Source organism: Sarcophilus harrisii, chromosome 1 (assembly GCF_902635505.1).
Source record: "Sarcophilus harrisii chromosome 1, mSarHar1.11, whole genome shotgun sequence".
Taxonomy (NCBI): Eukaryota; Metazoa; Chordata; class Mammalia; order Dasyuromorphia; family Dasyuridae; genus Sarcophilus; species Sarcophilus harrisii.
The window spans coordinates 292,582,618-292,597,238 of NC_045426.1; the positions used below are offsets into that span (position 1 = coordinate 292,582,618).

The 14,621-nt window shown below is 31.9% G+C and overlaps 1 protein-coding gene across 2 annotated transcripts in view; it reads left to right on the forward strand.

Moving 5' to 3' along the window:
* The window catches only part of SYK (spleen associated tyrosine kinase), a 154,704-nt gene that overhangs the window by 34,275 nt on the left and 105,808 nt on the right, over positions 1–14,621 (forward strand). The window lies entirely within an intron of this gene.

Here is a 14,621-nt window from a genome sequence, read left to right on the forward strand (position 1 = left end):
CTATATTTATGCCCACCTGCATTTTTGATTTCCTTCACAAGCTAATTGTACAATATTTCAGAGTCTGATTCTTTTTGTACAGCAAAATAACGTTTTGGTCATGTATACTTATTGTGTATCTAATTTATATTTTAATGTACTTAACATCTACTGGTCATCCTGCCATCTGGGGGAGGAGGTGGGAGGTAAGAGGTGAAAAATTGGAACAACAGGTTTGGCAATTGTTAATGATGTAAAGTTACCCATGCATATATCCTGTAAACAAAAGGCTATTAAATAAATTTTAAAAAAAAAGAAAAAAAAAGAGTTGGTTCTATGGAAAAAGCAACAAAATAGATAAACTCTTGGTAAATTTGATTAGAAATAGGAAAGAAGAAAATCAAATTGTTAGTCTTAAAAATGAAAAGGAAGAACTTGTCACTTAAGGAAGAGGAAATTAGAGCAATAATTAGGAGTGACTTTGCCCAACTTTATGCCAATAAATTTGATAACTTAAATGAAATGGATAGATACTTTCAAAAATATAGTTTTCCCAGATGAATAGAGGAAGAAATAAATTGTCCCATTTTAGAAAAACAAATAGAACAAGCTATTAATCAATTCCCTAAGATAAAATCTCCATGACCAGATGGATTTACATGTGAATTCTATCAAACATTTAATGAACAATTAACTCCAATGCTATATAAACTATCTGAAAAAATAGGGATTGAATGAGTCCTGCCAAATTCCTTTTGTGACACAGACATGGTACTGATACTTAAACCAGGCAGGTTGAAAACAGAGAAAGAAAATTATAGACCAATCTCCCTAATGAATATTGATGCAAAAATCTTAAATAAAATATTAGCAAAACAATTACAGAAAATCATCCCCAGGATAATACATCATGACCAGGTAGGATTTATACCAGGAATGCAGGGCTGGTTCAATGTTAGGAAAAGTATTAGCATAATTGACTATATCAAAAACCAAATTAACAAAAACCATATGGCCATCTCAATAGATGCAGAAAAAGCATTTGATAAAATCCAACATCCATTCCTATTAACAACACTTGAGAGGATAGGAATAAATAGACTTTTCCTTAAAATAGTTAGGAGCATCTATTTAAAACCATCAGAAAGCATCATATGTAATGGGGATAAACTAGAACCATTCCCAATAAAATCAGGAGTGAAACAAGGTTGCCCACTACCACCATTACTATCTAATATTGTATTAGAAATGCTAGCTTTGACAATAAGAGTTGAGAAAGAGATTAAAGGAATTAGATTAAGTAAGGAGGAAACCAAATTATCACTCTTTGCAGATGATATGATGGTATACTTAGAGAATCCCAGAGATTCTACTAATATATACTTCAACAACAATACTATATGATGACCAGTTCTGATGGACCAGGCCATCCTCAGCAATGAGATCAACCAAATCATTTCCAAAGGAGCAGTAATGAACTGAACCAGCTATGCCCAGAAAAAGAACTCTGGGAGATGACTAAAACCATTACATTGAATTCCCAATCCCTATATTTATGCACACCTGCATTTTTGATTTCCTTCACAAGCTAATTGTACAATATTTCAGAGTCTGATTTTTTTTGTACAGCAAAATAACGTTTTGGTCATGTATACTTATTGTGTATCTAATTTATATTTTAATATATTTAACATCTACTGGTCATCCTGCCATCTAGGGGAGGGGGGGGGGTAAGAGGTGAAAAATTGGAACAAGAGGTTTGGCAATTGTTAATGCTGTAAAGTTACCCATGCATATATCCTGTAAATAAAAGGCTATTAAAAAAATATATATATATATATAAATCATAGCTTAAAAAAAATAATAATCCACAACTTTAGCAAAGTTGCAGGATACAAAATAAATCCATACAAATCATCAGCATCTTTATACATCACTAACAAAATCTAACAACAAGAGATAGAAAGAGAAATTCCATTTAAAATAATTGTTCATGGCATAAAATATTTCAGAATCTACCTGCCAAGTCAGGAACTATATGATCAAAACTACAAAACACTCTCCACACAAATAAAGTCAGATCTAAACAAATGGAAAAATATTAAGTGCTCTTGGATAGGCCAAACAAATATAATAAAGATGACAATATTACCTAAACTAATCTATTTATTTAGTGCTATGCCAATCAGACACCCAAGAAATTATTTTAATCACCTCGAAAAAATAACAAAATTCATCTGGAAGAACAAAAGGTCAAGAATTTCAAGGGAACTAATGAAAAAAAAATCAAATAACGGTGGCCTAGCTGTACCTGATTTAAAACTATATTATAAAGCAGCGGTCATCAAAACCATTTTGTATTGGCTAAGAAACAGATGAAGATCAGTCAAATAGGTTAGACTGACAGGACAAAATAGTCAATAACTATAGCAGTGTAATGTTTGACAAACCTAAGACACCAACTTTTGTGATAAGAATTCACCATTTGATAAAAACTGCTGGGAAAATTGGAAATTAGTATAGCAAAAACTAGGCATTGGCCCACACCTAACACTGTATACCACAATAAGATCAAAATGGGTTCATGATTTAGGTATAAAGAATGAGATAATAAATAAATTAGAAGAACATAGGTAATCTACCTCTCAGACTTGTGGAGGAGAAAGGAATTTATGACCAAAGAAGAACTAGAAATCATTATTGATCAAAAAATAGAAAATTTCCATTATATCAAATTAAAAATCTTTTGTACAAATAAAACTAATGCGGACAAGATTAGAAGGGAAGCAATAAACTGGCAAAACATTTTTTCAGCTAAAGGTTCTGATAAAGGCTTCATTTCTAAAATATATGGAGAATTGACTCTACTTTATAAGAAATCAAACAATTTTCCAACTGATAAATGATCAAAGGATATGAACAGACAATTTTTAGTTAATGATATTGAAACTATTTCTACCCATATGAAAACGTGTTCCAAATCATTATTGATCAGAGAAATGCAAATTAGATAGTGCTGAGATATCACTACACACCTGTTAAATTGGGTAAGATGACAGGAAAATATAATGATGAATGTTGGAGGGTGTGTGGGAAAACTGGGACACTGATGGCATTGTTGGTGGAGTTGTGAACAGATCTAACCATTCTGGAGAGCAATTTGGTACTATACTCAAAAAGTTATCAAACATACCCTTTGATCCAGCAGTGTTACTACTAGGCTTATAGCCCAAAGAGATATGGAAGAAGGGAAAGGAACCTGTATGTGCAAAAATGTTTGTGGTAGCTCTTTTTTTAGTGACTAGAAACTGGAAATTGAATGGATGCCCATCAATTGGAGAACAGCTGGGTAAATTGTGGTATATGAATGCTATGGAATATTATTGTTCTATAAGAAATGACTAGCAGGATGAATAAAAAGAGTCTTGGAGAGAGTTACTTGAACTGATGCTAAGTGAAATGAGCACAACCAGGAGATCATTATACACTTCAAACAATAGAATATGATCATCACTTCTGATGGATGTGGCTCTCTTTAACAATGAAAGGATCCAAATCAGTTCCAATTGATCTGTAATGAACAGAATCAGCTACATCCAGAGAAAGAACTTTCAGAAATGAATATGGACCACAACATAGCATTTCCACTCTTTCTGGTATTGTTTGCTTGCATTTTTATTTTTTCTTCTCAGGTTATTTTTATCTTCTTTCTAAATCCAATCTTTCTTGTGCTGCAAGATAACTGTATAAATATGTATGTATATATTGTATTTAACATATATTTTAACATATTTAACATGTATGGGACTACCTGCCATTTAGGGGAGAGGGCAGAGGGAAGGAGCAGAAGAGTTGAAGCTTAAGTTTTTGCAAGGGTCAATGTTGAAAAATTACCCATGCATATGTTTTGTATATATAAAGCTATAATAAAAATTTGGGAGAATTTGAATTAAAATCCCCCTTTTCAGTTTTCTGTATCCTTTGTAATCGTGGATACATTGATTTTGTTTGTACAAAAACTTTTAAATTTAATATAATCAAAATTATCCACTTTGGATTTCATAATGTTCTCTAGTTCTACTTTGGCCACAAATTCTTTCCTTCTCCACAGATCTAAGAGATAGACTATCCCTTGTTCTCCTAATTTGCCTATCACCCTTTATGTTTAAATCATGAGCCCCAAATCAATCTTATCTTGGTATAGGATATTAGATGTTAGTCAGTTACCAGTTTCTGCTATAATATTTTCCAATTTCCCCAACATTTTTTGTCAAATGGTGAGTTCTTCTCCCAGAAGCTGGAATCTTTGGGTTTACCAAACACTAGATTACATTAGTCATTGACTACTATGTCTTGTGAGTTTAATCTATTCAACTTTTCCACTACTCTATTTCTTAGCCAATACCAAATAATTTTGATGACTGCTGCTTTATAATGTAATTTTAGGCATGGTACAGCTAGGCTACCTTCATTTGCATTTTTTCATTAATTTCCTTGAAATTCTTGACTTTTTGTTCTTCTAGGTAAATTAATTTCTTGACAGTTTGATTGGTATGGCACTGAATAGAACTGTCATTTTTATAGTTTTAGCTCAGTCTATCCATGACCACTTGATATTTTTCCAGTTGTTTAGATCCAACTTTATTGTATAAGAAGTGTTTGGTTATTGTATTTATATAGTTCTTGGCTTTGTCTTGGCAGGTAGACTCCCAAATATTTTATATTATCTATTTTTATTTTAAATGGCATTTGTATTTCTATTGGGTGCTACTGGATTTTGCTTGTAACATAAAAAAATGCTGATATTTATGTGTATTTATTTTATATCCTTAACTTTGCTAATTTTTAATTGTTTCAATTAGGTTTTTACTTGATCCTCTAGGATTCCATAAAACTATATATACCATCATATCATCTGCAAAGAGTGATAATTTTGTTTCCTCTTTATCTACTTAAATTCCTTCAATTTCTTTTTCTTGTTTCCAAAGTTAACACTTCTAATACAATATTGAATAGTAATGATGATAGTGCGCAACTTTGTTTCATCCCTGATCTTATTGGGAAAGTTTTTAATTTATCCCAATTACATATAATACTTTCTGTTGATTTTAGATAGATGCTACTTTTCATTTTGAGGAAAACTTCATTTATTACTATGCTCTCTAATGTTTTTTTAATAAGAATGGGTGTTACATTTTGTTAAATGTTGTTTTCAGTATCTATTGATATAATTGTATGATTTCTTAGTTTAGTTATTGATGTACTTAATTTTGGTAATAGTTTTCCTGATATTGAACTAGCCCTGCATTCCTGGTATAAATCCTACTTGGTCATAGTGTATTATCCTGGTGATACATTGCAGTAATCTCTTTGTTTATATATATATATTTTACATCAATGTTCATTAGGGAAATTGGTCTATAAATTTCTTTGTTCTGGCCCTTCCTGGTTTAGGTATGAACACCATATCTATGTCAAAAAGGGATTTGGTAGGACTTCTTCCACTATTTTTCCAAATAGTTTGCATAGTATTAAAATTACTTGTTCTTTAAATATTTGGTAGAATTCACATGTAAATCCACCTGGCCCTGGAGATTTTTTCTTAGGGAATTGTTTAATAGATTGTTCAATTTCTTTTTCTAAAATGGGACCACTTAAGTAATTTGTTTCCTTCTCTGTTAATCTGGGTAATCTATATTTTTGTAATCATTCAACCATTTCACTTAAATTATCAGATTTGTTGGCATATAGTTGTGCAAAATAACTCCTAATTCTTGTTCTAATTTTGTATTCATTGGCAGAAAGTTCACCCTTTTCATTTTTGATACAATTTGATTTTCTTCTTTCCTTTTTCTAATTATATTAACTAAAGATATAACCCTTTATAAATCTTACTATTATGTTATTTTTTTTATAAAACCAAATTTTAGTTTTGTTTATCAGTACAATAGTATCCTTACTTTCAATTGTATTAATCTCCCCTTTTATTTTCAACATTTCAAATTTGGTATGTCATTGGGAGATTTTAATTTGTTTTTTGTAGCTTTTTTAGCTACATGCCCAATTCACTGATCTTCTCCCTTTGTATATTATGCAAGTTAACATTTAGAGAAGTAAAACTTTCCCCAAGGATGGCTCTGGTTGCATCATATAAATTTTGGTATGTTTTCCCATTGTTGTCATTCTCTTGAATGAAATTATCAGTTGTGGCTATGATTTGTTGTTTTACCCACTTATTCTTTAGGATTAGATTATTTAGTTTCCATTATTTTTGGTCTATTTTTCCCTGGTCCTTTATTGCATGTAATTTTTATTGCATCATTATCTGAAAAAGATGCATTTACTATCTCTGCCTTTCTGCATTTGATTTTGAGGTTTTTAATATCCTAATACCTGGTCAATTCTGTGTACATTCTATGTATCACTGAGAAAAATGTATATTCCTTTGTGTCTTCAATTTTTTCAAAGGTCTATCATACTTAATTTTTCCTAAAATTCTAATTACCTCCTTAACTTCTTTCTTATTTATTTTGTGGTTCAACTTATCAAGTGCTGATAGACCAAGATTGGGATCCCCCACTTGAGTAGTTTTGCTCTCTAATTCTTCTTGTAGCTCTCTTAACTTTTCCTTTATGAATTTAGATGCTATATCATTTGGTGCATGTACGTTTAGTAATGATATTGTTTTACTACTTATGATACCTTTTTTTCTTAGCAAAATGTAGTTTCCTTCCTTAACTCTTTAGTTAGATCTATTTTTGCTTTTGCACTATCTGAGATCAGGATCACTACCCCTGCCTTTTTTATTTCAGCTGAAGCATAATAGATTCTGCTCCTGCCTTTTGCCTTTACTCTGTATGTATCACTGTTTTAAATGTTTCTTGTAAACAATATATTATAGGAGTTTGGCTTTTAATGCAGTCTGCTATCTGCTTCCATTTTATGGGACAATTCACTCCATTCACATTCACAGTCAAAATTATTAACTCTGTATTTTCCCTAAGTTATATTTTTCTCTTTCCTCCTTTCTCTCCTCTCCAGTACAGCTCTTTCCTTTTATAGTCCCTCCCCCTTTCTTACCCTTTTCCCTTTTTACTTCTGTTCTCCCTTCTATTAGCCTTTCCATTTCATTTCCCTTTTCCTCTCCTACTTCCCTACAGGGTGAGACAAGTTTCTCTATGAAGCTAAATATATCTGATATACTCTCTTTGAGCCCAATCTGATTAGAATAAGGTTCATACAATGCTCATCCCCCTTCCTATTTTTCCTCAATTGTAATAAGTCTTTTTGTTTCTTCATGAAATGTAATTTACCCCATTTTACTCTTCCTTTCTTTTTCTTCTGGTACAATTCCTTTTCCATTTCTAATTTCTTTTTTTTTTTATATCATCACAATAAAGCCAAATTATACCTACACTCTCTAAGTATATTTGTAACAGAGATACAGTTCTCAAGAATTAAATATATCATCTTCCCCTATAGGGATGTAAACTTTTTAACTTTTAAAAGAAATAATTTTTTTATTTCCTTTTTTACCTTTTTATGCTTCTCCTGAGTTCTGTATTTGAAGATCAAATTTTCTGTTCAGTTCTGGTATTTTCATCAGAAATAGATGAAATTCATCTTTTTGCCTGAAAGATAATGCTTAAAATTTTGCTGAACAGTTGATTTTTGGCTGCAGTTCAAGCTCCTTTGCCCTCTGAAATATCATATTTCATGCCCTTAGATCCTTTAAATTGGAAGCTACTAGGTCCTGGATAATCCTATTTGTGGCTCCTCAAAACCCAAATTGTTTCTGACTGCTTGTACTATTTTCTCCTTGTTCTGATAATTCTGAAATTTAGCTACAATATGCTTTAGAGTTTTCATTTTGGGGTCTCTTTGAAGAGGTGATTGGTAAATTCTTTCAACTGCTAATTTCCTCTCTGGTTCTAGGAGGTCAAGAAAGTTTTTCTTGATGATTTTTGAAAGATATTGTCTAGGCTATTTTTTTCATTGTGGTTTTCAGGTATTCCAATAATTCTTAGATTGTCTCTCCTGCATCTATTTTCCAGGTCAGTTGTTTTTCTAATGAGGCATTTTACATTTTCTTCTGTTTTTAAAATTTTTTGTTGTTTGACTCTTGATGTCTCCTTGAGTCATTCACTTTCATTTGTTCATTTCTAATTTTTAGAGAATTATTTTGTTCAGTTACGTTTTTATCTCCTTTTGCATTTGGCTAATCCAACTTTTAAATGAGGTGTTTTGTTCATTAGATATTTTTCTATTTCACAAATTTGCTTTTCAAGGAGTTGGTTTCTTTTTCTTTTTTGCTAAATCTATTTTTAAGGAGTTTTCTTCAGACTTTTTCTGGCTTTCCTTTTCCAAACTCTCCTACAAAGTTTTCATTTCCTTTCCCCATTTTTCTTCTAACTCTCTTTTAAGATCTTTTTTGAATTCTTCCAAGAGAACTTTGTGAGGTGGAGAGCAACTCATATCACCTTTTGGGTCTTCATCTGGAGACTTTTACCTTTAGTGACTTCAGGGTTTAAAATCTGTTCTTTCTTGTCTCCATAAAAGCTATTTATGGTCAAAGCTCTTTTTGCTTTTTTGCTCATTCTTAAAGGTTGATATCTGCTATTAAGGCAAAGGGGATATTGTCTCAAGCTTTCTCTACAGATGATAGTAGCTCCATGCTGCCCTGGGGCTGGTGCTGTTGACTTCTGTCTGCTGCTGGGTGAGCATGGGGAAGTACCATCTTATTCTGGAGTTCAGGGGTTTACTATTTGCCTTTTTATAATTGGATTGAATGTCTCACATGTGCTCTGCTGATCCACTGGCTTCTGAATCAGGACAGAGTAACCAACACCGTGGTATTTTGGTTAAGAGCCTCCTGGCAGATTTCCTCTCTGGGAAGAGGACACTTCACCCTAGGTCTCTGTGTTGTACCTGCACTTGGCCACCTCTCCTATGCCCAATTGAAACAGACCCTTTCTGAAGTTCTTCCAGAATATCTTTTTTTTTTTAAAATTAGTTACATTCCAAATATTTGTAGGTTCTGCACTTCAAAAGCAGTTCAGAGGCTTGCTCTGATGTAGATCTGAGGCAAACCAGGAGAAGCTCAGACAAAAATCTATCTACTCTCCACCATCTTGGTTCCCTGGAGTTTCTCTTAAGGGGTAATTAGTAAATTCTTTCTATTTTTACTTTCACTTTTTTTGAAATATGGTATTCCAGTAGTTTTGGGGGCATAATTTTCCAGTAATTTTGTTATACATGGATATTCCCCTCTTAACTTAGTTTCTACATTGCTTGTTTTTTGATAATATAAAACATATTTTCTTCTCATTTCTCCTTCAATTTAAAAATTTTATTTCACTATTTCTTATTGTTTCACAGTCATTGTTTTTGAATTTCATCCTTATTTTCAAAGAGTTTAGTTCTTTGTTACTACCGTCTTATCATAAGGCAGTAATTAATTTTTCCATTCTCAATTCTTAGCTATTCTGTTTTGCATCTCTTATTTTATTTCATTTTTGGAATGTTTTTTATGGTAGTGTTTGTCTTTTAAAAATGTTTATAGACTTTAATTTATTCTTTTAGAAGTGTGTTTCACAAGTTGTGATAGCTTGTGGTATGGAAGCTGTCTCTTCCCATGTAGCAATGTTAGAAACAGGGCTTAAACACAAGCCTTAAGCCCAAATTTCCTTGAATTACAGACTCGTATTTTATCTATTTCTCAGTGTTGCTATAAATAAAATATTAAAATTACTTGGAGAATATTGGGCATTGAGCCTGTGAGTAAGATTTTCCCTTAGGTAATTCACATAAGGGATAATGCCATGAGTTGCTATTATTTGATATCAAGTATTTTGGGTAAAGAATTTTATAGTACTTTTAAAAGATTCTGTTAACACAGCTTCAAGCTTTTTCTCCAAATTGTGGAGGTGCCTGATAGTTTCAACGTATTTTGATTGTATAAATAGAGCTAACGAATGTTTTGAAAAATCCAGGTAATAAACCAAAAAGATAAATGGTATCTATAAAAATGTTTTAATGAAGTGTCTTTGGCTGAATGCATGCATCAATTAATGTGCAAATTTTTGGTGATTTTGTTGCAGGTGTGGGCTGTAAAAATTACCCTACTTTAAATAGACAGTTAAAACAAGTTTTATTCTGAGTTAAGATTTTCTACTTCTTGTTTTTCAGTTTGTTTTGCATATTTTACACTGAGAGAAAGGCCTACTTCCCAAATTACATACCCCTTTTGTGTTGGTGATAGCTTTTACTAGCAACCACACATTTCCTACATTTACCTTTGGTTCTCTCTTTCAGAAATAGACACAACTTCAGTGGGAAGAGTTGTATGTCCTAATAGAGAACATACATGTAGAAGCATACATGTATGTATGCTTGGCCATACCATCTTGTGTGGCCAAAATATACACATGATGGGGGGGGCAACAGAGCCTCTCCCAACACTGGTTGATAAATAGTATCCATTGTTATGGGTCATTACATAACTTAGTTACATTTTTGTGAAATTCTAAATTGCTTTTTGGAATGTTTCTATCTAATAATAATGCATTAATGTTTCAATCTTTATACAACTTCCCTTCTCCCCATTATTCCTATCTTTTGTTACCTTTGCAAATTTTTGAGGTATGAATTGATTTACTCAGCATAGTTTTAATTTAGTATTAATAATTTGGAGAATTATTATTAGTAGTAATTAATAGTAATATTAGTACTATTATTAATAATTTAGAAAATTACTTTCTATGGTTCTTAATAGTTTATAATTCCTCTTTTAGAACTGTTTGTTTGAATCTTTTGACTATTGATCTATGTGTTACAAATATGAGTGCTTTTAAATCTGTTTTCAGATGACAATAATGAAGACCAGTAAATCACATAAAGATGATTCATATTCTAACTTCTCTGTGGTAATGATTAATGACCCCTTTATACTCTTAAAAATGATTGAGAACCCCTATCTCCAATAATTTTTGTTTACATGGGTTGTATCTATCAATATTTATTAAATGTTTTTATATGTTATAAAAATAGTTTTGACTTTGCAGATCCCCTGAAAGTGTCTCAAAGATCCCTGGTGGTCTTTTTTTACACAAAACTGCTCTAGGATGTTCCATTTCTAAGAAAATGCTGGCCAGCCCGTTTAATATTAATTAAACTTCATTCCAGCTGTCTACAGGAGTTACAGATGAGTTAACTCAAAAGCCACTCCCCTTGGAAGTCACTAGAGCATAAAGTGCTACAGGTGGTGATAGACTCATCCACCCACTTTAATTAAGCTTTTTACTTGTTTGACAAGTCTCATCACTTGTTTCAGATTACTTTTCCCTTCATATATGTATCACCTTCCTCTCAATACAAACTTAAGTGTGATAATAAGTTGTATAAAGATTGAAACACACCCCAAATTTGGGGTTCCAGGTTGGTGTCTCAAGATGTCTTAAAAGAATTTGTAGGCTTAGACCATCTCCAAATCAAGAGAAAAATATTTTATTAGTATGCCATTGACTGGTGGGATAAATTCCAAAAGAAAAGTTAGGGAAACAGGGGAAACAAAGTCTACATATAGAGATAAAAGGTTTTTGAGTATGTTTACATTAGTAGTTTTAGAATACTAATTTCTGTGGCTTAGACTCAATGAGCTTCAAAGAAAGTTTTCTACAGATATGCTAATTTTTTGGCTTAAAAGTTAGTTGGAGTTAAAGTTAGGCATCTTCCTTTCTGAGCCAGCATTGCCGGTCATAAAGTTGATCATTCTTTTTTGAAGTCAATATCCTGGTCATAAAATTATAATCTAAAAATAATGTAAAGGTAAGATACAGTATACTCCTAAAACCAGACATCTTGGAGTCAAAAAGCATACACTATCTAAATGATCAAAACAACTTGGAGCCATGGGTACAGTATTACAATCACACCATTCCTCATTCAAATAATATTCCTGAGATTATAATCACGTCAGCAGCAGCAAAAATCTTTTTAGAGAGCAATGTGTAGCTGTTTTCTTTCACCTAAGCATAAACAGTGGCTAAGAACAAGGAAATGTTTTGGTTAAACACTTTTAGAATTTATACTTGGAAATTTTCTTTGTAGTTTAGAACTGGGAATACCTACTCCAATGTAAAGGAAATACTTAATTTGAGGAGCATATTCAATTCAATTTGATTTGATAAACATTTATTAAATATTTGCTATGTATCTAGGGATACAAATTTTAAAAAGAGACAATCCTCCTTTCATAGAATTTGCAATTTAATGCAAGGAAACAACACATAAAAGGAAGCTAAAAGTTGTATAGGGTATGTACCTAGAGGTGTGGTGTTCTGTGGAGTATAAGTCCAGCAGAACAACTTATGGGTAATTATTACCTGGAAGTTTGTGAGCCCTCTCTAAAGGAAAGATCTGGGATGGATTTTGTGCTCTGTACTTTAAATTTCCAATCTTATGGGAGAGGCAGTTGAGGGTAATTTGAGAAAAGTTTAGACTATCCATAATCAGAATGTTAATAGGATATCTGCTCATCATTTTATCATAAGGTGTGGAGGTGTTCTGTGGAGGTAAAGCCTTGCAGAATTGCTGATGAAAAATGAATGACAACTGTAGTAAGAGAAAAAGCAGGTCTTTTTTTATTGTGTTTCTACTTCTTTTCTCTCTGCCAAGAATGACTTTGGTTCTAGAAATAACAGAAATAAAAATGTATAATGGGGAGCTGATAGCCGAGAAAAGTAAGAGATATGATTTTTAAATGCAATAGTCATTCTTTGAGAACCAGATCTCTGAATTGCTTATTACAGTGTTAAATCAAAAGAAATTTATTTTAGAATTTAATTAAATTTAATTTTTTTGAATTTAATAATAGGGCTTGCACTAAAAGTAAAGATATAATTTCATCATTATTTGCGCCTTTGATAATGTTTGTGTCATGCATATAACATATTACTTTAATATTATAGGAGTACATATATATGTATTTGTATAACTATATATTGATATCTTTTTGTTTTTCAATCATTTCAGTCATTCCTGACTCTTCAAAATCCCATTTGAAGTTTTCTTGGCCAAGATGCTGGAGTGGTTTGCCGTTTCATTTTCCAGATTATTTTACAGATGAGGAAACTGAGGGAATCAGGGTTAAGTGACTTACCCAGCATCATACAGTGAGTCTCAGAGGCCACATTTGAATTTAGAAAGATGATATTCTTGATTCCAGGTCTGGCACTCCATTCATTGTGCTACCTAGCTGCCCCAAATTGAAAGCTATAACTATGTATATTTTTATGTGACTGAATCTGAGATTTCATTGTTCTAAGGGAATTCCAAGGGAAACATCTCCAATATCTCTGCAACTTTTAGTATTAGAGAATTGCCTGTGGCACAGAGAAATTCAGCAGTTTGTTCAGTGATACCCAGATGCGTGTCAGAGGGTTAACTTGAACTCAGATCATCTTTACTTTGATGTCAGCTCTCTGTCCACTTTGGTTTTTTCTGCTCCCTGTTTTTTTTTTTCCCTTCTCTTCATCTCTCCCTTCCCCCTTCTCTTTAACTCATTAAAATATTAATATACAGAAAGGCCAGTGATTTTGGTCATATTTTATATTTTAAAGTTTTTTTTTTGGTTAACTTTTCCATTGAATTTTGTTGTTAGTCATTCAGTTGTATCTAATTCTTCATGACCCTGTGGACCATACAATCCGTGGATTTTTCTTGTTAAGGCTACTGAAGTAGTTTTCCATTTCCTTTTTTAGTGGTTTAAGGCAAAGATTTAAATTACTTGCCTAAAGTTACCTAGTTAGTATCTGAGGCTGCATTTGAACCCGGATCTTCTCCTGTATCCTATTACTTACAAAAATAATAGCTTTGTTTCTTCTTATCTATGCTTTTATTATTATTAATTTTTCTTGTTTAGTGGTATAGCTAGAATTTATGTTAAATGCTAATGGTCAAAATCAAACTTATTGATTTCCCCCCTAAACTTATTGTAAAGACTCTAATTTACCTCCATTGCATGTAATGTTGGCTCTCAGTTTATGTATGTGTATGTGTGTGTGTGTGTATATATATATATATATATATATATATTATATTTTGTATTTGTTTTTCATGGGAAGAACTCAGAGTTCAAAGTAATCCTTTTGCCTACTCTGTGATGCCAGTGCAAAATGATCTGTTTTGAGTAAAGATAAATTGAATTGAAAAGATGAAAATTCTGTATATATTATGTTCATGTGATTTGGGGAGGGTTCTTATTAATAAGGTCTCTCATTTTTATAGTTTTCCTAATTTGGAATGAACTTTTCATGCCTAGTATAAACACTACTGGATTAAAATGATATATGTTTTAATGTATTGCTATAGCCTTGTTGTTGTATTTCATTTAGAAGTATCGCATCAAATATTCTTTAAGAATATTGGTCTATAGTTTTCTTTATCTGATTTGTTTCTTCCTGGTTTAGAAATCATTGTCATATTTAGTCATACAATGAATTATGTATGTAATATTGAAATCAATTATTCTTTGAAAATACTTAATAGTTTGTTATTCTCAGTATTACAATCATATTACACCTACTCTGAAGGATTTATGATGAAAAATTCCATCATACTCAGATAAGAAACTGATCAATTCT